This window comes from Staurois parvus, unplaced genomic scaffold (genome assembly GCF_062004578.1).
Source record: "Staurois parvus isolate SC_StPar_1 unplaced genomic scaffold, SC_StPar_1.0 ptg000347l, whole genome shotgun sequence".
In the NCBI taxonomy this organism is placed as follows: domain Eukaryota; kingdom Metazoa; phylum Chordata; class Amphibia; order Anura; family Ranidae; genus Staurois; species Staurois parvus.
In genome coordinates, this window is record NW_028318143.1 from 11,927,151 (window position 1) to 11,953,221 (window position 26,071).

The 26,071-nt window shown below is 39.9% G+C and overlaps 1 protein-coding gene across 3 annotated transcripts in view; it reads right to left on the reverse strand.

Annotated features, from left to right (window-relative positions):
* Positions 1–26,071, reverse strand: part of LOC149456841 (cytosolic carboxypeptidase 6-like) — a 2,243,892-nt gene that overhangs the window by 1,514,743 nt on the left and 703,078 nt on the right. The window lies entirely within an intron of this gene.

A 26,071-nucleotide genomic window follows, 5' to 3' on the forward strand; every position in this document is an offset into this window, starting at 1 on the left:
TGTGTGAAGAAAATGATAAAATTTTAGTTTGGGTACAATGTTGTATGACCGCGCAATTGTCATTCAAAGTGTGAGCGCTGAAACCTAAAAATTGGCCTGGGCAGGAAGGTGTAATGTTATGTCTAAGGAGATGCAGACACTGCAATTTTCCTCATTAGAGCCCTGCAGAAACAGGTAGGAATATTCAACAAAGTTTGTTAAAAGATCACTGCAATGTACATAGATCACCCAGAGGGGAATGTTTTCTTTTCTCAACAAAAGTAGAGATGCTCTTTAAAGTGTTACTAAACCCACAACAGTAAAATCAGTCTGCATATGCATTAAAGCATGCTTGGTATACTCACTGTGGAGCCTAAGGGGTTAATTCTCTGCACTGTATAAAAAAGTTGTTTGATCCTGACTTCTGTGTCCCTCCTCTTGTTCAAATGTACACCTGATAAGACAAACTGAACCCGTAGCCACATGCACATGCTCAGTTTAGTGTGTATTGCTAAGAGAGGTTTTTTTTTTCTTGGGAGAGGGAATGTGATCAGCACAGGGCCAATCAGCACAGTCCAGACAGAGGTCAAAGGTTTTGCATCCTCCTAGAGCAGAAAGAAAACGCTTACTACAAGCTTTAATCAGTGCTCTGCTAAACACTGATAGAAGTCACAAGACTGCTCTAACTGCTGATGAGAAAAGGTATTTAGCAGTTTATATTTACTAAAATAATTCCATGTCCATGTTCTGTGTACTGTGGGAGACCAGATATAGTGAATGCAGGGTCTGGGGAGACCAGATATAGTGAATGCAGGGTCCGGGGAGACCAGATATAGTGAATGCAGGGTCCGGGGAGACCAGATATAGTGAATGCAGGGTCTGGGGAGACCAGATATAGTGAATGCAGGGTCTGGGGAGACCAGATATAGTGAATGCAGGGTCCGGGGAGACCAGATATAGTGAATGCAGGGTCCGGGGAGACCAGATATAGTGAATGCAGGGTCTGGGGAGACCAGATATAGTGAATGCAGGGTCTGGGGAGACCAGATATAGTGAATGCAGGGTCCGGGGAGACCAGATATAGTGAATGCAGGGTCCGGGGAGACCAGATATAGTGAATGCAGGGTCCTGGGTTTAGTAACACTTTAAAAGTAATTCCACTTTTTAAAAAAATATATATATATTATATATATATATATATATATATATATATATATATATATATAAAACATTGTATTATTATACAGGATTTATATAGCGCCAACAGTTTGCTCAGCGCTTTACAGTAGAACGGGAGACAATACAGCAACAATACAGTTCAATACAAGAGGGTTAGGAGGGCCCTGCTCCTTGGATTTACCTTTCCAATCTGCAGGTGCTGCAATTTTCTGTAAAATTCGATGCAATATCACTATTTGGAGGCCTTATGTATACAACTGGTGTTCAGAACTTCACCAGGAATGGCATTCCCTGCTGGGGTGATTGGCTCACTAAGACAGAAGACAAGTTTTAGGCACCCCCTGCATTAAATTTTCGGTAACATACTTCCTAAGGGTTGATTACCTCTAAAAGGAATGCAGGCCCTGCAACTTTCCTCATTAGACCAATGAAAGTACATCAGCTGATTTATATCAAACAGACTCTCCCATTCAAGAATTAGTTTGGCGAGAACATAGCAGAACATACAGCTTTGTCTTCAGGACAAACAGGTAGAAATCTGCTGCAACATTTTTTTCCAATATTTAATCCTTGCAAGTACATTGATCACCCAGAGGGGATTTTCTTTTCAACAAAAGTGGAGTTACTCTTTAACTATCACCGTATCTGTCACAACTAGCCTAAACTCTTTCATTCCTATAAGCCTACCACCCACTCCTACCCATCAGCTTACAAATAGGGACTCCCTGCAAGACTGTTTCATACTTTCAGTTGGTGTGCAGCAACTCAAAACAAGGACAGGTTTCAGGTTGGTATACTATCTTTGGTGAAAAATGATTTAATGATTTTTTTAAAGGGGCACATAATTGAACTAAAGGTTATCTTTATATGATTTGGCTGGTGTTGCTTTTTAATAGCAATCATACATCTTTGTGAGCCGTTTGTCCTGCATTAAAGATTTGAGGTCATTTGATGATATGATGACTATTTCATTAGCAGCATGTACTGTCAGCTCCGTAAACAACTATTCTCCAGTTACACCTGTGTCTGTTAAATTTGTTTTCCATAACAGAATGCACACATTGGACACACATAATTAATTTAAGGCTCACTGTGAAATTCTAAATTATATTGATGTGCTTCATAAACTTTGCTTGGTTTTATCAAATGGGATTATCAGCTAAAATTAAATATACTTTTCAGTACAACCTAAGAATTAGTGGAATAAACATGTGTTTATGTACCAGAGTGGACGGAGGTTATTGGTGGCTGTCTATCCAAATAAAAAAATGACTCTTGCATGATACTGTTGCGTCTTAACATCTGGAAGGTAATAGGGTTACCCAGTAATTAAGAGTAAGTACATATTGATGCAAAAATATTTTTTAAAGCTAAACTCCAGGAAAAAAGTAAAATGTTTCCCACCCGCCTCTAGATAAAACCCTCAACGTAACCAAATCTTCTGTCACCTGACCAACCATGGAACCTCTTCCATTAATGGAGATTGAAAATTTCTAGCTACTCTACTTTCTACCTATAGGTCTTGTTGGCACCTCCAACAGATTCCCACCAGCAACAAAGATTGCTTGGAGTCAAACTCTCACCAACCCCACTAGTTCTGCAGTAGTATTGGACATGAAAAATAACTTTAAGTCAGCCATCCATCAATCCCACTAGTTGTACAGGATATTGGATATGAAGTATTGACTTGAGTTAGGCTACCAAAGGACCCACTAGCTTCATAGTATGTTGTATATGAAGGACCGCTCTGATTCAGACTACCCCTAGCCCCACTAGCAATTGTGGGGTTTCTGCTGATCTCCCGAAATGGTCTATTGGATTTAATTTCTTTGGGATCAGCGTCATCTTACCGGAGCTTAGCATCTGAAATGTTTTTGACACATGTACCAAATGAGCAAACAAGGGTCGACAAGCAGAATAATGAGGGCACAACACACATAAACATGCTGTGCTAGTAGGAAGTTATGTCAGAGGTCAGAGTTGTAATTCTAAAAATTGTCAACAGGAAGAAAATATAGAGTGTGATTCATCATTCTAATATGCAGCTTTCATAGGCTTTATATTTATAACTATTTTTAACATACAGAGGAAAGATTATACATCAAGGGAATAAAATATGTAACTCCTGCTACCAAGCACTGAAAATAACATATGCAGCTTTTGTGAAATACTTGCGCAACATTTAGATCTCCTAACAACATGTTTGGTTATGCTGTAAAGAGGCCGCCTTTGACAACCTTTTCAAGGAAGAAACCCTTGAAATAACATTTCAGTCTCAAGGAACTCCTGCTAAAAATTACTATATACATACAGCTCCTGATACATTACTGTGATGGTCAATGAGTAGAATTCTCCTTATACTTGTGGTCATTGGGAAAAATGCTCCTTACAGTTGTGGTCATTGTTAAGAATGTGCCCTTATAGATAGCTAAAAAAAGATCGTTACTGTCATTGGGAACTCGTCTGAGAGGCAGTATTGGCTCATTGCTCAAGGAACCCCTAGCAACCTTTGGGGGAACCCTGGTTGAGAAATCCTGGTATAAACAGTAACTACTTTGCCCACCTGAGTTAAAGGGTTCCTAGTTATGGAACTTTTATAAACTCATTGACTGGCACCGATACCTGAAGACCAGCCCCAAGAGGACTCCCCACCTTACCCGATGTTGTTGTATCCTGACTTATCCAGCAGTATACATACTAACAGTGCAGGTTGAATGGTTGACAATTATCAGAAGATTTATCTACTAAATTATACATAAAATTGAATTTTTTAATTATATTTATTTACTGTACTGGGCACTGTTATTGAGGTCTACATAAGACTTGGTCTCCACAGCATTCAGTAAACCCTGTTTGTGGAGCCAGGTTGGCTCAATCGAAAAAGGGGTGAGAACAGTAGCATATTAGAGCCTCGTTAGTAACTGCATTCAAATGGAAACTAGAATAATAAAATTCAAATGAAGTTCTGATTTACTTAGAGGATTGGTTTACTTAAAGCTTACATTTATTTTTTAGGAGTTGCAATGATTACAGACCCGCAATTGATTGCCCAACCCCCCTTTGGTTGACTGTCAAAACTATCATCATTATTAGGTACCAGTATGACTTCAAACGGTTTTGTTTTACTTTACATATGGATAGCTAGGAAGAGAAAAGCTGAAGGAAAATCAGAACAACTTTAATCTATAACAAACTACAAATCAAAAATTCTACAACTTCTACTCTAATAATCACAATATGGAGATTTTTGTTGTTGTTTTGGTGTCAAAACATTGAGGTACAGGTACAGTTACTGGCTGCTATTCACATTTTTGTTAATTATGTAGAGTCATGTAAACCATAATTTGGAGACTATTCACCAGATACCCCCAGCTATGAATCCCTGATGTAAACCATGGAAATGAGGTACAGTTACTGGCCATGATACTCATATTTTTTTTAGTTGTTTGAAGATCAGTCCTGTACCCCATCATTTGGATACTTGTGCCAGTTGGTATGGATGCCACCAGGTAAGAACCCCTAATAGGATTTCTCGTAGGATGTTTTTATACTTTTGTTTTCATCCTTTCTTTACATCTTAGTGCAACTGATGTCCATCAGCCTTTTTCACCCATTTCCTTTCTACATTCTCTTACTCCAGATCCATTGGCTTTACATCATTGCTCCAGACCAGCTTCTTGATAGTTACAAAGGTGACCCATATCTTTCAATGTGTATCAGCACAACTGCTTGTAATCTTCATAGGGGCACCACAATGCAATAGCACAATTGGGAGACAGTTGTCACCCCTTAATAGAACATGCCTAAACAGGGAATAAACAATGACCTTCACAGCAGCATCACCAGCTATTATTTTGAAGCCTACGTTTAGGTATAATTGATTTGTGAATGGAGGATAGGCAGTTGAATAAAAGGTCCACCTCCTCCATTTAAAGAGCGCTTTTCACTCATGGAAGCTGTAGTACAGATTCTATGATTGGAGGAGACCTGTGAAAGGTCAAATGCTCCTATTATCCACCTGCAGCATCAGAAGGTTATAGCTGCGAGGGGGGGGGGGGCAGAGGACTTCCGACAGATGACATCAGCACAATGTAAATTTCTCAATAAATGTAAGTACAGTCTCTCATGCTGATTTTTTTTTTACATTTTTACCTAAATGTTGGCTTTAATGAAGATTTATAAAATGACAGTAGAGTCCAACAACAGGAGGGTAGGAAAAGATACACTTGTCATATGACACCTGTACCTATTACTGTCTGCTTCCAATATTTTTATTCCTATTTAATCTTTTTAAAGGGCAAATCCAATCTAAATTGATAGTTAAGCTTTTAAAAGATGCTGTAAAGTGTCTGGTCTATATTTACAAATTTAACAAGTGGTGATGGAACATAGAAATTTGGCTACGAACAACCAAATTGTCCAGGTGGGCAGGAACAGAGGTTGGGATTATCATAGACAGATTTCACAGTTTAAAAATGATATATATATATATATTTATATATGAAGCCTGTTTTACCCCAAGCTCCACTTATTTCTTTTGGGTGGAATGGACCTTTAAAATGACAAAAGGCTCTTTTTAACACTATCAGGATCTCCATATAACTATTTATTTATTTATTTTAACATACTAGCCCTTTATTGCCATGACATGATAAAAGGATCTATGACTGTATGGGGAAGGTACACCTATTACAATGTTACTACTTCCTAAATAGTCAAAGGGTTAAAAGAATAAAATATTACCACTTGAACTCTCAGCACAACACCTGTGTTTAAAATCTCTTGTTTTGCAATTTTGATTAAGACTACATATATTGCTGCATATAGGCTTTCTATAAATTGAGCAAACGTAAAAAAAAAATATATCATGATTATTCCAAAGCTGTCAAAAGATAAAGCAGATAACACAGGTGCAAAAATATGCCTAACTGTACTTATATTGTTATGATTAATTACAAACAACTTAATAAAAATCAGCGTTATGTTTTGTGTAATATGGAAAAGACAGACAAGCTGATGCCAGAGCAGACAACTGTCTTCCTCCATAAGGATCTGTTTAAAGGGAACATTCTTCTTTAAATACCCCACTGATATCTGTGTGAAGATCACACTGGTCCAGCAGTAAATTGATTAGGATTGACTGCACTATCAGAGAATGCACCTGTTCTTTCCTGCCATGCAGGGACATGGAAATATCCTGAGGAGTCAATGTGACAAGTTTATTACCAAAGCAAGAGGAAGTATGTGTGTTGGAAGTCTTAATCCAGGGGGAAAGGGGACATACTGTATTTATCTGTATTTCATTCATCATTTCCATACATTTATAAAAGTGTGTGTCTGGGCAAAATCATAAAAAACATATGCAGAACATAACTACAATGCATTTATACTGGAGTTCCTGATGTTTTGTCTCCTAAAATACTTCAAGTTCACAAAAGTACCTGTGGATCCTGACGGAAATACAGTAAGATCCTAAATGCTTATACTAGTTATGTAGCATTTCTAAAAAGACAAAACATGGCGTAATGTGCTTTTGTTGCAGAGGTGTACTGATTAGGTTTTTTTTTATCTTACTCAGACATACACTTTTAAATTGGACCAATTTCCAAGCTGAACTCAAATACAATTTATTCATGTGTTCCATTCATTGTAACTCATTAACTGTGTTGTTATAAAAAGAAAAAAGTAAAAGGAAATTAGCTGTTATATACTTCCACTATTCACCTTAAAAGGAGAAGTGCAGCCCAAGCTCATTTGGCTGTACTTCTCCTGTGGATAACAGGAGTGCAGTTCGTCACATCACTCAGCTGGTCCAGGATGGGGAAGGATCCCAACCATATGGTCATGGCCAGAATTCATCCAGGAGCCTGGACCAGCATCTAGCTCAGCCTTTCAGCAAGCTGCTGAGAGCCTGAGCCAGCTGCTCCCAGCCCAGCGCTCCAGTGGGTGCTGGGGGGGGGGGGGGCAGAGCAGAGAGCCAGAGACTGACAGCCCTGGCTCTCTGCTCAGAGGTAGCAGGGATAAGTGAGCAATCAGCAACAATGCTGGGACAAGGTCATCCGGTGCCCAGGGCGAAGACGGCAAACTCCCCCCCCCTCCACCGTGGAGGGGGCGAAGCTAACAGCGGAGCATGGAGCAAAATGTATACATGTGCTGAAATAGTACCAATATACTGCAATATATATATATATAGAGAGAGAGAGAGGGAGAGAGAGAGAGAAATATATATCTATCTATCTATATATATCTCAATAAACACAATAGCAATTTCCAAAATTTTGACAAAATGGAGTTCTATAGAACATTTGTTTAGCTCATTACATGAAAGTAAGGTTAATAATATAACTTAGATTACAAAATCTTCAGTTTTACTAAAATTAGTTGATGCAAAAAAATGAATACACCCCTCAATAAAAACAACTCCATCTAGTATTTTGTATGACCTCCATGATTTGAAAGGACAGCACCAAGTCTTCTAGGGATGGAAAGAACATGTTGGCGATATATGGCAACATCTAACTTTTTCCATTCTTCAAGAACGACCTCTTTTAGAGCCTGGATGCTGGATGGAGAGTGATGCTCAACTTGTCTCTTCAGAAATCCCTATAGGTGTTCGACTGGGTTCAGATCAGGAGACATGTTTGGTCCATGAATCACTTTCACCCTGTTCTTCAGAAATGCAATAGTGGGCTTAGATGTATGTTTTGGATCACTGTCATGTTGGAAAAGTGCACGATGACCAAGGGCACAGAGTGATGGTAGCATCTTCTCTTGCAATATAGAGCAGTATATCTTTGAATTCATGATTCCATCAATGAAATGCAGCTCTCGACACCAGCAGCACTCATGAATCCCCACAGGAGGATACTGCCACCACCATGTTTCACTGTAGGCACCATGTATTTTTCTTTGTACTCCTCTTGCAACGCCATACCAACCTTTGCAACGCCATACAGTTTTGAAGCCATCCAGTTCCGGAAACATTTATCTTTATTCCAGAGTACCGAGTCCCATTAGTCATCTTCAATTTCATCATGGGCCCTGGCAAATTCTAGGTGGGCTTATTTGTGCATGGGCTTTAGGAGAGGCTTCCTTTGTGGACGAAACCCATGCATGCCATTCCTCTGCAGTGTACATTGTATTTTGCCACGGGAAACAATCACCCCAGTCTGGTTTTTTACTTCTTTAGCTAACTGCAGTGAACTTGCATGGAGATTTTCTTCAACCCTTCTCATCAGAAGATGCTCCTGTCGAGGTGTTAACTTCCATGGATGGTATGACATCCATCTCTGTGAGATGGTTGCAGTTCCAACTTTGTTAAATTTTTGCAGCACTTTTGCTGCAGTATGCTGACCATTAAGTAAAGCTTTGCTGATCTTCTTGTAGCCTTCACCTTTCTTGCGTAAATAAATTATTTTCTTTCTCAGGTCTTGTGACATTACTCTTCCATGTGGTGCCATTGCTGACAGCATGAAATGGGAAGGGGTTTTCTTTGTTAAGTAATGCCTTTTTATAATCAAATGTGTTTTTTGGACACCTGTTTAATGAAAAATTAGACTCACTTGTAGTTGAATTCTTTTTAATTAGGATTGTGTTGTATAAAATGTAGCTTTACTCCTAAGACTTTCATTGGGGTGTATTAAAATTTGCAACATGGTCTTGAATGAATTTGTTAGGGAAAATACTTTTTTGTGTGTGTGCATATTAACAAATCTTGTTTGCAATCAATGGGCCGCATTTGTGGCAATGTTTTGTAGTAAAGTGTCCCATAGAAAATGCTGATTCTGAAAGGAAAGTAAAGGCTTTCCGGCAAATCTGTTGGGGTGTACTCAGTTACGCTGAGCAATATATATTTATATATGCACTAAAATTCATTAACGTGTTTCTTTCCTGAAAATTTGTGTTCGATAAATCGCCGTACAAAAATTACAACTACCACCATTTAATTATCCAGGGCCTTTGCTTTCAGAAAATATATAATATTTGGAGGTTCTAAGTAATTTTCTAGCAACAAAAATGATGATATATATATATATATATATATATATATATATATATATATATACACTGTATATATATATATACAGTCAGGTCCATAAATATTGGGACATGGACACAATTCTAACATTTTTGGCTCTATACACCACCACAATGGATTTGAAATGAAACGAACAAGATGTGCTTTAACTGCAGACTGTCAGCTTTAATTTGAGGGTATTTACATCCAAATCCGGTGAACGGTGTAGGAATTGCAACCGTTTGCATATGTGCCTCCCACTTGTTAAGGGACCAAAAGTAATGGGACAATTGGCTTCTCAGCTGTTCCATGGCCAGTTGTGTGTTTATTCCCTCATTATCCCAATTACAATGAGCAGATAAAAGGTCCAGAGTTCATTTCAAGTGTGCGATTTGCATTTGGAATCTGTTGCTGTCAACTCTCAAGATGACACCCAAAGAGCTGTCACTATCAGTGAAGCAAGCCATCATTAGGCTGAAAAAACAAAACAAACCCATCAGAGAGATAGCAAAACCATTAGGCGTGGCCAAAACAACTGTTTGGAACATTCTTAAAAAGAAGGAACGCACCGGTGAGCTCAGCAACACCAAAACACCCGGAAGACCACGGAAAACAACTGTGGTGGATGACCGAAGAATTCTTTCCCTGGTGAAGAAAACACCCTTCACAACAGTTGGCCAGATCAAGAACACTCTCCAGGAGGTAGGTGTATGTGTGTCAAAGTCAACCATCAAGAGAAGACTTCACCAGAGTGAATACAGAGGGTTCACCACAAGATGGAAACCATTGATGAGCCTCAAAAACAGGAAGGCCAGATTAGAGTTTGCCAAACGACATGTAAAAAAGCCTTCACAGTTCTGGAACAACATCCTATGGACAGATGAGACCGAGATCAGCTTGTACCAGAGTGATGGGAAGAGAAGAGTATGGAGAAGGAAAGGAACTGCTCATGATCCTAAGCATACCACCTCATCAGTGAAGCATGGTGGTGGTAGTGTCATGGCGTGGGCATGTATGGCTGCCAATGGAACTGGTTCTCTTGTATTTATTGATGATGTGACTGCTGACAAAAGCAGCAGGATGAATTCTGAAGTGTTTCGGGAATATTATCTGCTCATATTCAGCCAAATGCTTCAGAACTCATTGGACGCCGCTTCACAGTGCAGATGGACAATGACCCAAAGCAGACTGCAAAAGCAACCAAAGAGTTTTTTAAGGGAAAGAAGTGGAATGTTATGCAATGGCCAAGTCAATCACCTGACCTGAATCCGAATGAGCATGCATTTCACTTGCTGAAGACAAAACTGAAGGGAAAATGCCCCAAGAACAAGCAGAAACTGAAGACATTTGCAGTAGAGCCCTGGCAGAGCATCACCAGGGATGAAACCCAGCGTCTGGTGATGTCTATGCGTTCCAGACTTCAGGCTGTAATTGACAGGAAAGGATTTGTAACCAAGTATTAAAAAGTGAAAGTTTGATTTATGATTATTATTCTGTCCCATTACTTTTGGTCCCTTAAGAAGTGGGAGGCACATATGCAAACTATTGTAATTCCTACACTGTTCACCTGATTTGGATGTAAATACCCTCAAATTAAAGCTGACAGTCTGCAGTTAAAGCACATCTTGTTTGTTTCATTTCAAATCCATTGTGGTGGTGTATAGAGCCAAAAATGTTAGAATTGTGTCCATGTCCCAATATTTATGGACCTGACTGTATATGAGAAATGTTAGAATTGGCTGTGTTTTGAAGTGGTTAATTTTTCTTCACTGATGGGCAGTGGTGGTTTTAATTAATCCCTTTGTGCTGCATTAGTGGGCAGTGGCAGTGTTTATTAACCCCTTCATGCTGCAGCATATGGGGGTCAATTTACAAGGACACTGGAGCAACTAATACAGCACAAAGTTAACTAACTTCCATCGGTCACCACTGGCAATACCTCTTCCTGCTGCATATTACTGACTAATGGCATTATTTAATTAACCTGTTCACCCCCCCCCCATCCAGGGGCACACCGGCCCGTGTGCAAGATCAAAAGTGGCCCTGGGCATTGAGGGGAAAAAAATGGGGTGTGCTTTATTTGCTTAAGGTGGGGGGTTATTGTTGGAGGTAGAGAGGCAGGGAGGGAATTATTTGTTTAGGGTGGAGAGCAGGGAAGGGGGTTATTGTTGGAGATGTGGAGGCAGGGAGGGGGTTATTTGTTTAAGGTGGAGAGCAGGGATGGGGGGGTTATTGTTGGAGGTGGAGAGGCAAGGAGAGGGGTTACTTGTTTAGGGTGGAGAGGCAGGGAGGGGGGTTATTTGTTTAGGGTGAAGAGCAGGGAGGGGGTTGTTTAGGGTGGAGAGTAGGGAAGGGGGTTATTATTGAGGGTGGATAGAAGGGAGGGGATTTGTTTAAGGTGGAGAGCAGGGAGGGGGTTATTTTGAGGGTAGAGCGATAGGGAGGGGGGATTATTGTTGTAGGTGGAGAGCAGGGAGGGGGATTATTGTTGTAGGTGGAGAGGCAGGGAGGGGGGTTATTTGTTTAGGGTGGAGAGGAAGGGAGGGAATTATTTGTTTAGGGTGGGGAGCAGGGAGGGGGTTATTTTGAGAGTGGAGAGGAAGAGAGGGGGTTATTGTTAGAGGTGGAGAGGCAGGGAGGGTGGTTATTTGTTTAGGGTGGAGAGCAGGGAGGGGGAGTTATTGTTGGAGGTGGAACAGCAGGGGGGGTTATTTGTTGAGGGTGGAGAGCAGGGATGGGGGTTATTTTGAGGGTAGAGAGGCAGGGAGGGTGATTATTGTTGGAGGTTGGGAGGCAGGGAGGGGTTTATTTGTTTAGGGTGGAGAGCAGGATGGGTTTTATTGTTGATGGTGGAAAGGTAGGGAGGGGGGCTATTTGTTTAAGGTGGAGAGCAAGCAGGGGGGGCTGTTTTGAGGGTAGAGAGGCAGGGAGCAAGATTATTGTTGGAGGTGGAGAGGCAGGGAGGGGGGGGCTATTTGTTTAGGGTGGAGAGTAGCGAGGGGGATATTGTTGGAGGTGGAGAGGCAAAGAGGAGGGTTATTTGTTTAGGGTGGAGAGCACAGAAGGTTTTTTTTAAGGTGGAGAGCAAGAAGGATCCAGGTGGAGCTTGAGCACAAACACAACACATTTCTCTCAATTAAGCAACCGTGGCTTGACTGCCAGCCAGTCTCTCCCTTTACTACAAGACTGCTCCATCTTTGATCGGATAATCTATTACTTCTCCTCCCAGGGGTTATAGGGGCATACCTTATAGCTACTTATTCCTTGTGGAGAAAGATCCTTGACCCTTCCTTATTACTATATTCCCTCTTCCCCAAAAACAAAAATCCCCCCCCCCGTTTTTTTTCTCTTTTTCCTCTCTTCTCTTCCCATTACCTACCATGTCATCTAGAAACTGTGCAGGCCTCCACCCACTCGAGGTGCGCGATATAACTCTCATGGGGCTCCTGCCACCCCACCGCCCACCTGAACATGTACATTCTAATAAAAGCTTTTTGGTACGAGAAAATTATAATTCCTGGATAAGTTGATAGTATTTGATGCAGGTGACCACCCAAGCACCCCTATGAAGATACAATTTGTGTTGGTTCTTATAGCAAGTTGAATGGCAGTCTACATAGATAAACAGGATTATCTAGTTACATCATTAGTTGGCCATTATTATATAAGTAAACTGAGGGAGCAGAAACTGGGATCTCATCCCTGAAGAGAGTGGGTCAACTCATGTGCACTGTTCTTGGTAACCTGTAATCTTGTTCTGGTTCCTGCTGCCACCTGCTTGTACCTGCTTCTGTGTACCTTCTCCCCATTTTGGCTCATTCCTTGCTTCTCAGTCTGATCTTGCTCTGCCCTATTTACCCTGCCATCTGTACATAGTTTAGTTTAATTTTTTAGGTTTAGGTAGGTTTGTTTAGTTGTATCCACTTCCACTGACTAGGTTCACTTTATATCCAGTATGTTCATGGGGTTTTGTATTTTTTGCTGTAGTGGATGTTTGTATTTTATTTTTGTGCTTGTATTTGTGTTGTTTTCTTAAAAAGACACATTATTTTCATTCAGTATTCGGCCTGGTGAATAGATCCATACATATCTGGTCAGGTCTGTTTTACAGGATACCTCCACAGGGGGGCTGACTCTAAAATGGAAATACAAGACAAATAAGGAGAGATATAGAGGTTTCAGAGCCCATTGGATGCAGGGCACAGAGAAGGTTGTCTACTGCCTTGTCTCCTGTGGTCTGAGCGAGCTGGTGAAGCTCGAGGTGGCTTTACTGAAAAGAGGTGCATGGGGTGACCTTAGTTGTAAAGTAGTGTCATTCTACTGATCTTTTCCATGTTATCAGTCTGCCCAATTAGAATGTGTGCCAAGAAAGAGTATTGTTTATTTCCACCCTGGCATAATTTATCCAGCCCTTGCTGTGGCACATGGTCTCGACTTCAAGGATGAAAAAGTGCAAATGCATCTTGCATAGGACATCCCTGGACATCTGGCTTGTTGGATGTAATCTGGCACACTACGACTAATTCTTTGGCAGAGGAAGAAGGTCTGTGTGGTTTAGAATTGAGTATTCTGATTAAAGTATAATTAAAGCCAAAACTTTTTTTTTAAGTTTTGGATAGAGTGGAGAGGGATTAGAGCATCTGTCAGGGTTTTATTATGGCCTGTGCCCCCATTCGGGAGATTCACCCGCTCTATTAGTCCTGTTTAGTCTTTGTATTGTTCGATATTATTTTGTGCAGTTTTGTTATAGAATTAATTTTCCCTCATTGTACTCCTGAAGAAGCCGGAAACTGTGAAACATGTCGAGATTGGCTGACTGCAAACTCACCTTCAATGTGGAATAACAGCTTTCTGGTGTGAGCCAGCACCTAGGGTGTTGATTGTGGTACAGCCTACTAAGAGGGACTTTTTAACTATTTGTTGTTACTGTTTTTAAAATTCATATTTTTTGTAATAAAATTATGTGGTGTAACCATTAATTTGTTGCTGATGTGTCCTTGTTGGTACCCAGAAATTCCTACTGCCCCTATAGATTTTAAAAATTTTGCGAATTTACATTGCAATGCAGGTACCATTAGCGTTTGGTCAATATCTGTAGATTTTGAGCACTCATTTACTGAGTATTATCATTATCACCAAAAGTGAAAGTAAAAGAAAATTCCAAATATTGGGGAATAGTGGGGATATCTTTCAATTAGGGCATTAGTTCTGGTGACCCTAGTGGCAACCAAGGATTCCTCCACTTAAAAAGGATTTTCCTGTTTTGGCTATGGGTGAGGAAGTGAAAGGAAATCCCCCCAATGATGCCAAAAATAAACCTTACAAGGGTTATAACCCTGCCTTACTCTATCTAAAATGAGAAAAAAAGTTTTGCCTTTAGTTCTACTTAATCTTTCCCTCAGGTCTGCCCCGGTATTTTCTGCAGTTTAAAGTTGTTCCTCTGACGACAATTTTCTAAATCATCCAGATGTAATAGGAGCATGTTGCTCCAGCTGTGTTGTTTTGAAGGCAGATACTCTCTGTGCCAGGAAGCTTGGCTAGCTTCTTGAGTGGAGACTTGATCAGAGAGTAGTTGCTTATCTTGGTTGATCTCTGCAATTTCATTTCTAGAGAAGACTCAATCCTTGTAGAAGAGAATGAAATCTCAGAAGGTGAGCTAAGTCAGTGTCGATGTCTTTGTCCTGCCATAATGGCAATGTATAATGGTAAAAGTGCTTAGAGCAAATTGATCCCAGGCTGGCAGGATGGGTGTCTGAAATGTGAGGAGGCAACACTTCTGAGCCCTGTGAAGAGGGGGAGAGAGAAACACCCTAGGAACACTCTAAGACTTCTTGAATTATGTGGGTCAGTCATTTCTGGGCCTTGCAGAAGTGGAATGGGAGGGTGGAGGTGGGTTAAAAACACAAAATTACTGCTTGATCATGGACGTTCTGTGACTGTGATCTGTTTTAGTGCATTTCCTATACATAGACATTGCAGAAAAGCTGCATAGGTCTGCTGAAGTTGATCTATAGCAGGTATATTTTGCAGCACTCCTTAAATCACAGATTAAACTTTCTAACAGTAAAACACAGCAATAAAAAAAAACAATTGGGTTTCTAACCCTGCCACACTCTGTCCAAAACTAAAGGAAATGTTTGGTTAAAAATCAGCCTTCCAGCTCATCCCAAAGGTGCTTTACAATATTGCAGGCTACCTGAGTTCCTTCACACCAAACTGGTCAAACCATGTATTTATGGTGCTGGTTTTATGCACTATGGCACAGTCATGCTGAAAAAGAAAAAAAACTTCTCTAAAATATTGTCACAAGGTTAGAGGCAAACAATGAATTTAAATGTCTTTGCATGCTACAGCAGAACCCTTTACTGAAAACACCTGCGCTCAGTCATTTGCATTGGTAATCCACATGCTTCCATCTTTATAATGGATGTGGTGGTCAGTTACTCACAAATCTTTGAACATATAATATATATTATTAGAAAAACAAAATGCTGCTAACAGAAACCCCAAGAGGAAAACCATAAAAAAATGACATCTCTTAATTTAACTGGTGACATGTCCTTTAAAAACACACTTGAATCCTCTTCTAAAAAATCCCTACTGAAGCCTAGATGAAGAGCATTTTTCAAAAAGGCGGCTTCAACAGAAAGATATGCAGCTTAAAATGAATCATTACATTGGTGTATGCGTGTAATGTACCAGTATGTGCTCGGTTTAGCTTGTCTTGTGCATTTCCCCAGCTACTTGAGTTAATGAATAAGGAGAAACAGAACAGGGAGGGTGAGCACGGCATTGAAAAAAAAAAGTCAACACATTTTAATGGAAATGAGAAACGGCGGTAATGCAATAGGCGGTTTGTATCACGTCTCCCTCTCTGATCTGTGTACACACTTTCAAGTGAGAAAAATATCAAAACAAAGCAAATCAAATCCACTCGGAGCCTATAATGCTGGGGTACTCGTGCTTTTCTTCGGTGGCACACTGATAATTAAGAAAAGACGTTTGAAACACCCACTTCAAACAACCTACCATCGTTAATAAGGGGTAGGATAGCGCGGAACTTGCTGAAGATGTCAGCTCAGCCTAAAGTCATAATTACTGTCTCATACGTGCTTATGAAGAGGTTCCTTGTCTGTAAAATAAAATAACTCTGCTCTTCATATGATTTTGCAGTAAAAACACCTTACACTTCGTTAGATGTGGGTTGTCATTATTTTCATATGAGACAGATCAATATGCTTGAAAACTAACCAATGTATAAATAAGAAGGGTCATCAGAATTGTTTTCTTTTAAGAATAGACTAGTGCAAACAGTCAAAACTGCTGTGGTCTATCATAACTATGGTCATCTGGACTTTGATCTGTAACCACACACACAGCACACAGCTAATCTGGGCTTTTTTTTGTTTTTGTAAAGAATCAAAAGTCCATTAAATCTTACCTAAATTGTTTCATGGTCACCAGGGAGTCTCTGTTAATAGTAATTGGTGATCAGAAGGTGCTCTTGATTTTCTTCACTGGTACAGCCAACCAGTCTTGTGTCTTCCCAGGGCTGGGATGAAAACTGGGGGAACAGGAGGGGTAGTTGCCCCAGATACAGTGATTTAATGTGGGTGTGACAGTTGGTTTTCACTGAACTGCCACTGCTGGAAGTAAACTAGAGTCCCATACAAGGACAATTCCTGTCTTCCTGTTCCCACAGACAGCTGTCTACATCATAAGGAAGACTATGGTGAGTTACTGTAGTGTGGAGGGAAGAGGGACTGCATTGTCTGCATTTTGGGGGGTGGGCAGGGGGGCTGCACTGTATGTGCAGGCAGCAGGGAGGCTGCATTGTATGTATGTCTGAGAGGGAGGGGGCCTGCATAGTATGTATGTATGAGAGTGAGGGGGCTCCATTGTATGTATGTGTGTGGGGCAGCAGTCTAAATTGTATGTATGAGTGAAGGGCAGGAGGTTGTTTTGTATGTGAGTGTGAGGGGGACTAAATATGAAAGGCCTTGCATTGTACGTGAGCATGGGGGATCACTGTGAGTGTGTGGGAGTACTGCATTGTATGTGAGTGGAGGTGTAAGAAGGGAATCAGTAATGACAGAAGGTGTGAGAAGTAGTGGAATTGGAGTGCAGAGTTTAGCAGCAGTGGAAGAGGGATGCAGAGGTGTATGGTGGCAATGTCTTTAGTGGGATTTGCTTTTGGAAGGAAAATGTTGCTGGTGAGGAGAGGGGAACATTGAATGAGTGGGTTCAGAGAAGAATAAGGGATGAGAGGGGGCAGAAGTGCATGGAAGGTAGGTGGTGTAGAAGGGGTGCAATGGAGCTGCAGATAGGGATCTCAGATGCAGAATATGATTGAATGTGCACATCAGGGGATGTGGGTTGTAGTTGACATCGTCAAACTGGGCACTGGATAACCTTTTCCTAGCACTGATGGTCACTTACATGACTGAAGGCTTCAGGACTCTGTGATGGTCTCTTCAAAAATCCAATGGGCTCCAGGAAATGACACAGGCACTGCAGACTGCACACACCCACATTACAGAGAATAAAGAAGCCCTAACCAGACTGTCATGTGATCAGAGGTTTGGACAAGTAATTGAGACCAAATAGTCCACCACTAGGTCTTTTTCTTCACTCGCTCTTCTATGATTCTATACTTTCAGATAAATGTTATTTTTTTAAAATAACATACAGTTGCAAGAAAAAGTCTGTGAACCCCTTGGGATTACGTGGAGTTTTGCATGAATTGGGCATAAAATGTGCTCTGACCGTCATCTAAGTCACAACAATAGAAGAACACAGTCTGCTGAACATAATACTACACAAACATTAGATGTTGCCATGGTTTAATTGCACATAACATGTAAACATTCACAGTGCAGGGAGGAAAAAGTATGTGAACCTTTGGACTTAATAACTGGTTGACCCTCCTTTGGCAGCAATAACCTCAACCAAACGTTTCCTGTAGTTGCAGATCAGACCTGCACAACGATCTGGAGTAATTTTGGACCGCTCTCTTAAGGTCATGCCACAGCATTTCAATCGGGTTGAGGTCAGGACTCTGACTGGGCCACTCCAGAAGGCGTATTCTGTGCTGTTGCAGCCATTGTTTTGTTGAATTACTTGTATGCTTTGGGTCATTGTCCTGTTGCATCATCCATCCTCTGCGGAGCTTCCGTTGGCGGACAGATGGTCGTACATTTTCCTGCAAAATGTCTTGATAAACTCTGGAATTCATTTTCCCATCAATGACAACAATCTGTCCAGGCCCTGAGGCAGCAAAGCAGCCCCAAACCATGATGCTCCCTCCGCCATGTTTTACAGTGGGGATGAGGTTTTGATGTTGGTGTGCTGTGCCTTTTTTTCTCCACACATAGTGTTGTGTGTTCTTCCCAAACAACTCAATCTTGGTTTCATCTGTCCACAGTATATTTTGCCAGTAGTGCTGTGGAACATCCAGGTGCTCTTTTGCAAACTTCAAACGTGCTGCAATATTCTTTTTGGACAGCAATGGCTTCCTCCGTGTTGTCCTCCCATGTACTCCATTCTTGTGTAATGTTTTCCTTATTGTAGCTGTTTCAACAAAAATGTTAGCATGTGCCAGAGATTTCTGTAGGTCTTTAGCTGACACTCTGGGATTCTTCTTTACCTCATGCAGCATTCTGCGCTGTGCTCTTGCAGTCATTTTTACAGGACGACCACGCCTAGGGAGAGTAGCAACAGTGCTAAACTTTCTCCATTTGTAGACAGTCTGTCTTACTGTGGACACATGAACATCAACACTTTTGGAGACACTTTTGTAACCCTTTCCAGCTTCATGCAAGTCAACAATTCTTGATCGTAGGTCTTCTGAGAGCTCTTTTCTGCGAGGCATGGTTCACATCAGACAGTGCTTCTTGAAACCAGTAAGCCCAAAACAGGTGTGTGTTTTTTAAGGGCAGGACAGCTGTCAGCAACACATCCAATATCATCACACTGATTGGAGTCAAGGTTGGCTCACCCCTGGCTCCAATTAGCTCTGGGAGAAGTCATTAAGCTAGGGCCTCACATACTTTTTCCTCCCTGCACTGTGAATGTTTACATGTTATGTGCAATTAAACCATGGCAACATCTAATGTTTGTGTAGTATTATGTTCAGCAGACTGTGTTCTTCTATTTTTGTGACTTAGATGACGTTCAGAGCACATTTTATGCCCAATTCATGCAAAACTCCACGTAATCCCAAGGGGTTCACATACTTTTTCTTGCACTTGTAGATTGGATACTGGGGAGTGAAGTAGGAATAGGTTTATGTATTGCTATAAAACTTGAACGTCAGGCAGGGATAAAACATAAACTAATGCTGTTTTGAATTTATTAAAAAAATCATATGTATTTTTACATAATGGATCAAGTAAATTTGACATAATGTCAGCCCCCAATAACCCTCTGTAAAACAACAGTCAGACTGAGAAAGAAAGGGTGTCATTGGAATTCAATCAGACTTTGCTCCAGTACTCATGTACATATAACATGCTTTCAGGAGCAGAAAGCAGACTGAACAGAAGGGCAACCTCATTGGTGCACTGCTTTTTCATTGTCCCGTTAGCAGGCATTGGGAGTGTTCTTGACTAAGCTATGATGCTGCTTAAAGGGAAGAAGAGGATTTGCTTATTTTATCTGGCAGGGGTGTCCTGCCAGCAAGACTTTCTGCAAAGTGTTACCTTTTTTGTCAGGTAAAATAGTTCCCATATATGTATTTCACTTGTGTATCTAGCTGTTAGGTTGGAGATCAGCTTCAAGTATGAATGAGTTGAGACCTAACATGAATAGCCAGTTTGTGTATATGAAGAAGACATCAATAGAAGAACAGAGATCAGTTTGATCTGACATGCTTACAAATGTGTGACTCCCAAATAAATGCTAAAAGATTTTGAAAGAGAAGTAGGAGTGTTGGTAAGTGATGAGGTCCCATGTGGAGGCATGGACTATGAACATCTGTCTCAAGTGAAATCAAGCAGGGCAAGTCTACAGCAACTAATATCTTGCTGTGAAAAAGAAAAAAAAAAAGAAAGGTTTAGAAGGAGGAAATTGCTAAAAAGAAGGGTGATAAATAAGAGAAAAGAAAATGTGAACAGGTATGGGGAAGTATAATTATTGATTTATCTACCTGGCACATGATTGTTTTAGGTAACTTTGTGTTAACCAGAACAAAAAAAAATTCTTCTTACATATATGTAACCTTTCCCTCCTGCTAAACAATTGGTAATTGTCTAGCTAGCCTTGTGATCTAGGTACCCCTGTCAGATAGCAAAGTCCTTGCAGTGGTAGCACACCCAGGTCACACCCCCAGCATACCAACTGGATATTCAAGCAGCAACAAAGAGTCACCACTACGCTCACTTTGTTTTCTTCTCCTGTCAGCATGTTCTCTACCAGTACATGTGCATTCAAAGCTGATTGACTTCTCTAACTGACCTCTTTCCACCACTTTGAGGACTGCTGTTTAGGGATGACAGGCAGTTGATATAAAAAAAAAAAAGAATCAGGCACTTATATTAGCTTCTGCCTTTCTATGACTGTCCAAACTAAATTTTGAATAGCTGCTTAGCATGAAATAATTGATACTTTCTGACTCTGAAGAAAGATAGGTACTATTTTCCTCATGCAGAATAGTCTAGATAGTCTAAATCGAGTTAAATGGTTGCAGAATTCTACAAAATTATAAATGTAGGTAAATGGTTTAGAAGCCCACTTCATCAGTGACTAAACATTTTAGCTAAAGGGGATCTAAATGCAATCTACATACAAGATAAAGTCCTTAGAGATATGTATTTGCTGAAACATGTATAGCCTTTTCAGATCACTGAAATTAAGGCAAAAGTACATAACTGTTTATCACCTCTACTGCAGGATTCAGATAGGAAAAGTCAGCACACTTTGCTCTATAAAGTCTACCTGAATTTCAGCTTTAAAATTACAAGAACATATATTATGACCTTTATTATCTTAAATTGGATTCCACCTGTACAGATTATGTGTTAACTGCTGGTTGAACCATCAATCAGTTTAGTACATCCTTTGTGAACCTCAACAGTTAGATGCAGGGGCGGACTGACAACTCATGGGGCCCCCGGGCAATAGGGGATCATGGAGCCCCTGTGTCCTTGCCCAAACTCAAAAAAGCCTATGAAAAAGGTACCAGGGGCATCTCATGGGGCCCCCTACTGAGCCCGGGCCCTTGGGCAGTGCCCGAGTTTCCAAATGGTCAGTCCGCCCCTGGTTAGATGTTGGAGGGCGTTCCGTCTGCCATGTCCACTGTGAGGGGGTTCACTCTTTCTGATCTATTTCTTACTTATCTTTCATGTTGAAGAATTATGCAAGCAAATGATAGTGTTTGCATAATTTGTTTATGCTTTTGGATATATACATAGCAGCGATTGAGTTGTTTTGTTTGAGGGATAGCACAGAATGTTTTGGTTTATATATATAACATGAAGTATGAAGCAGAAGCACTGAGACTCCTGTCTGTCTGGGATATCTCCCACATTAAATTGTCAGGAAAATTAAAAAGTTATGGAATGACTTAGCCACAGCAACATCCACCTATATGTGCAATTACTTTTTTAAGGTATTCAGTGTGTTCACCATAGCAAACATTCATTGGCCAACCATTGTTCCACCTGTGCTAGCCAAAACTCAACCATCAGCAGTTAGATTACAAGACATAAAGCCAAAGTAATAGTAATGATTCATATGGGGTTTTTGAATCTAGATCTACTTTGTTATAAGCTGGCTAGTAATATTTTGTCTGCCTAGAAGACCCACTTCATAAAACAACATATTTGGATAGCAGAATAATATTATAAAAATTCACTTCTCGCAATTTGGAATCCGAATCGCAGTTAAAGCATTTTAACTACGACTTGCTAAATTAAACTACCTGACACCGCAGTAGTGCCAGGAAATAAATCCTGGGAACGACAGCTGAATTTTACCATAAAAAAAAAAGTGAAAATGAGCAACAAGGAAACACTGATTGAAGTGAAACCGTGTTGCCATGACTACTAAACATGTCACTTCCAAATCTCAACATACATTTTATAAGGGAGCTGACTGCAAATGCCCCTGAGTATGAACGCTGAAGAAAGGCAACACAATAAAACAACGAGCTATAGAGCAGACATCTCACAGCTAATTACCTAGTCTAGAGATCCAAAGCCAAGAGAATCCTTTTTTTAGGAGGCAATTCAAAAACCTACAAGGTCTGAGATGTTCCAGGTAATAGGAAAAGAACAACGTTAAACTCCCTGTAGAAAGATAAGCATGAAATGTATAGAAATGCTCATTATCTGTATGGTGTGCTGAAGCATGCCATTGATTCTCTTTTTAATTTCCTTAGAGAAAATATGAATATAAACCAGTAATGTTCTTTGTTTGATGTATAGTATTTACCGTAGTAGAGGCAGGATGAATAAACTGTAGGGCACTAGGTCGCCTTTACAATCTGATAACGTTTTATTAATGCTACATCACTGTCAAAGATTTTCTTTATTTTTTTACTTCTTTGTACCACAGAATCTTTATACATTCTATTGTAATATTGCTAGTAAAAGGAAAATTGCTTAAATGGGGTATTTAATTTTCAAAAATAAATCAATAAGTCAAATAATATTGTTCACAATTGTGTGAAGACTTCATTACTTCCGATAGACAGGAACATTTTAATGCATCCTATACATTAAACATAGAACAAGCTTTAACCATACATTGGTGGTCTGCTGTACATAATTTGAGTAATATATATTGCATTTTTTCAAACAGGGAGTTGAGTTTGGAGAGATAACGCTGTTATTTTCAGTGCTGTAACTACCAAACATCAAGGTCTCAGACTTGTAGTTCTGGTGGTAGTACATGGACTATAGCAGGCCGTTCATTGTACACATCCTACATTCAGAAAAAAAAGCCTTGTATTTTTTCCACTAAATGCCAGGCTTCTGTGATTGGAGGAGAGGAGGTTGTGACATCCATCTACTCCTCCAATCACAGAAAGCTTTTCTTTGGATCAAGCACAACATGCTTAAGGTTCTGAAGAAATACATATATCAAAATTATATTCACCGTGCAAAACCACAAAAAAAAAAATTTAATAACTACGAATATTAAATTGCCTAACAACTTAATGAGTGAATAGCAAATAACTCCCACGAATGCATGAAAAATGGAACATGTATAGTGTTGCTGCCTTAAATAGTGAATAAATCAATAATCACCCCATAAATCTTTACAATGACTAGTGAAAGCAGCGCAAAAAATCAAGAATAACATAGTAACACAAATAAATATACAATTAAATATTGTGCTATAACAAATAAATGTAAATATATAAAAATCAATGAAATTAAAATAAATCAGTAAAAGTCCAATTCATCAAATGGATAAATACTTCAAATAAGTCCACCAAAAAAAATAAAAATAAATAAAATGTGATTGAATAAAAAGTCATTCTGATCCTCTAAAGTCACCACATGAGCAAATAAAATTAATTAAGTGCATGAAACTTCACTCAAGTGTCACCATGTGCTCCAGAGGAAAACCTCCCCCAGTTCAGTGGCGCTCACCCATCTAAACTTGACAAACGCTTATGGTGAGTGTCAGACGCTATAAAGGATCCTCAATAACTTAGCCCCTCAGCAATTAGAGGCTGATTAGATAGCGGGACATCCTCTAAAATATTTACTCCATCACTCCTGGGAACTGGTCACCAATGTCATATACATCTTAAGGTTCTGCAAAGTTTTTTTTTGGTTGAACTCAAAGGACATTTGTCTTTTTCAAATTGACTAATTGTAGGGTCATCCATAACTTATGTGTAGGACAGAATTAAGGGGAACAACTACTTGAATGCATAAGTGAACTCTCTCATATATTGATCCTGACATCAAACGTTCTTCATTTGTCTACGTACAGAAATTTGCAGTGTATTTTATATAGTACAACTGTGTCATCATTAAAAGTGCTGATGATGTATAAGCTTTAATAAAGTTTGTACATTGTAGAAGGTGTTAAGAGATGTGATAATTTTCAGAAATAATTTTAAAACGTTGGCAATTACGCAAGCACTGGCAGTCACAGGTCTTGCTGATTATATTGTTTGAGGGATTTCATTATGACGAAGTGGTGGAATCTTTGCCTTGTAATTTTTAGTCCTGGATTTGATTCCCATTAGGGAAACTATCTGCATAAAGTTTGTATGTTATCTCTCAGTATTTGTATAACATTTCCTGTGGAAGTTGCCATTCCTGACACAATCCAAAAAATATATTAAGTACAGCAATTTGGCTTCCACCCACTACTGACCATACTATGACCGTGGTATAAATATTAGACTGTAAGCTCCGTTATCCACAGAGCAGTTTCTAATGGTGTCAGGAATTGAGCAGGATGTAGACAGGAGCTATGAATGGGTGCCACTACTGGGTGACACAGGGGAACCATGCTATGCAATGGTGTAGGCTGCATAATTGTGTGGGCTGTACAATGGTGTTACATATGGCTGGTAACTTTGCACTTCCCGACTCCAGGTCCCATCACTGATGAATTCCCTCTTCCACTAATGATCACATTGTAGGATGTGTGCCCTTACCTCCTTTCCCATAGTACCAAAGAGAGTGCACCCTGGGGAACACTCCCCTACATACATTCATGTGACCTTGCCTCCAGCCAACGCACCACTGCACACAATTAACCCCACTGATACCAGACAATAATAGACATATGAATACAGTGCCTACGTATATAAGCACCATCCAACAAGGTGACTGCTTGCTGTCTGAGATTCCCAAAATAGGATATGCTGACTATGGGCTGGTGTTAGAACTTAGGTTAGGGATCGGTGTTAAAATATATGTTACCCTAAATGTTTTTTTTCTTTATGTGTTCATATATGTTTATTTTAAAAATCGAAGTCTCTATCATTTTCATGAACTTCCACCATCTGAAGTACCTGATTGATCCTGACAGTCATCTTTCTTCCTTGTTCTAAACTGATCACAAAAAGCACAAAAGCTGATCTGTTTTTGCATGGACAGTGGCCATTCAGAGGTACAGGACACTGTGCAGACACACAGCATGCCTGTATTAGGTAGTTTGTTCAGCCACCATACTCCCCAGCCAGTCACAGCCTGCATCTGGCACACATCCTCTCCCAGTCACAGTTTGATTCTTGAACATGCCCAATGCTCAGCCACAGGCTACATCTTTGCTCAGGTTGAACAGACTGTGGAACACAGGTACACTGTACGTCTGCACAGTGTTCTGTAGCCCCGCCCTCCACTATCAGGAAGAAGAGATGAGTGGTCAAATGACAGAACTTTTTAACCTTGTAAATAAAGGTAAGAAAAATGATTTCAGAAACTAAGCAAAATCAGTTATGGTCACTGCATGGTTATGACTGTATTAGAAAGTGTCTATGACATTGTATGTTCACAACTACTTTAATCCGATAAGTGTTGACCATTCACCCCTATGGGTTAATTGTTAGGGGGGAATTGACCCTTTCACTGAAGCTGCCTTTTTTCATTTTTGCACACATTATAAAAACCATATTTTAATCCTGAAAATTCTATAAAACATTAAAGCATTATATATTTTTGAATGCAGATTTCCTGTAGCATAAAATGTTAGTACTTGCTATTTTTTATGTTAGACAAATTTAGTGTCTAACACAATTTTTCAGTAAAAAATCACACTGTTTAGTGCATAAAAACAAAATATAATACTAATTTTTTTTGTAAAATATAAAAGATGAGGCTGGGCCCAGTAAATAGACTCTAAAAAGGCCATGTCCTAAAACTGTTCACGCCCATGAAATGGCAAACAAAATATGGTGCCCAAAACTGTAAATAGGTGATGCTTTAA